The 1490-nt window shown below is 36.0% G+C and overlaps 1 long non-coding RNA gene across 1 annotated transcript; it reads left to right on the top strand.

Moving 5' to 3' along the window:
* Window positions 1-14: 14 nt before the first annotated feature.
* Window positions 15-1261, top strand: LOC124893913. The gene is made up of 3 exons (XR_007050942.1): window positions 15-49; window positions 370-578; window positions 1177-1261. It is a non-coding gene; the product is annotated as an uncharacterized LOC124893913 (long non-coding RNA).
* The last annotated feature ends 229 nt before the right edge of the window (window positions 1262-1490 follow it).

Here is a 1490-nt window from a genome sequence, read left to right as displayed (position 1 = left end):
TTCTGCCGTTGCATATCGTCTTCCTTTTGATTTGTCTTCCGATCTTTCTGTAAGTTGATTTTGCTTTCTTTTTTATTTTCTAATTAAATGCCCTAATTTTATTGTGTATGATTTACTAGTAGACTATCCAAAACTACTGGAGGCATTTTATGGGCTTCACTTTGCTAATGCGTATGTGGGCATTAGCAAGTGTAGCTGGTTCAAACATTTATGATAAGATAGTGTGATGAATCCTCTTATTATTGAATAGAGTAAAATGCATGTGGAGAATGTAGTATAAACGACTGTCCATTTGACCATCTTTAGTTTTGCTAAATGCAATTCTTACTTCTGGGATGAACTTTTCATACTAGTATCTTTGATTTACAGGGATTCTATCTGGATGAAGAGACTCTAAAACATGTTGTGCGTTGGGTCCCAGGAGCCAAGAGTTTAACTATTGAGTGCCTCTGAATGAGGAATGATTCCTCCATCATCAATATTCTCGGTGAGCATATCGAAGATTTGAGTTTGCTCAAATGTACCCAGCTGTCTTACGACATTCTGCATGCAATTGGAGAAAGGTGCCCCAACTTAAGGTATTCTCCTATGTCAACATATCGGTAAATTGTTATGAAATGCTTTGTTGATTATAGTTTCACATCTTTGATGATAAGAGCTTTAGAAGTGGTTGCAAATTGCAATCAATTATCAGGGCTTAGAAGGCGTTCATCGCCTCCATTGATGGATTTCAGATTGTTATTATCCTGAAATTCTCTCTGCATAAATGGATTTTATTTACATCTAATGGTTCACTGGAGCCATTATCTTTCCACTTGCTGAAGCTGATTTGTAATTTTATTCACGATATATCTAAAGCAGATTTGTTGATTTAAATAACTCGTTTGGGTACCAATTCATTTAAATTTGAAATTTTTTTCATTGCTGACCCTTGATGATATCTGAACTTCTTTAGTCTGTTTGGGTATAGAAAACTTGAACTGCATTAGCTTTTGCACTTGGGATTCATTAATTTCACTCTATATCTCCACCTTCGGAAGATGGAACAGTCGAGATATAATAATGTTCATTGTGGTTACACCAAGAATATCTTGCTTTCATACTCTTGTCACTTCTTCCTCGATTTGTTTCCAATGTATGTTTTCTTATTTCCCCTTTTTCTTTTTTCTCAATCAGGTCCTTGCTTATAGAATTTGCTGGGTGTGATGCACCAGAACTTTTCAAAAGGAAGCTTGCAGAAATGCTCCAAAAGGTCCCCTTGTTAGAGGTAAAGTATTCTCATCTTTCACATATTTGTCCTCTCTTTCTTCTTCAAATTGTCCCTGATGCCTCTTTAAGCTAATTACTCTTTAGAACAAGAGTTTTCCTTTGATGGTCAATTTCATGAGTACTTTTCTTTCCTGCAGTTACTGTCCATAACAATCCGAGGGACCTCACGTGATCTATTTGATGTACGACCTCTTGGACAATTTCTGCCCCCAAGTTTAAAA

This window comes from Capsicum annuum, unplaced genomic scaffold (genome assembly GCF_002878395.1).
Source record: "Capsicum annuum cultivar UCD-10X-F1 unplaced genomic scaffold, UCD10Xv1.1 ctg67120, whole genome shotgun sequence".
Classification (NCBI taxonomy): domain Eukaryota; kingdom Viridiplantae; phylum Streptophyta; class Magnoliopsida; order Solanales; family Solanaceae; genus Capsicum; species Capsicum annuum.
This window is presented reverse-complemented; position numbering and strand designations above follow the sequence as displayed.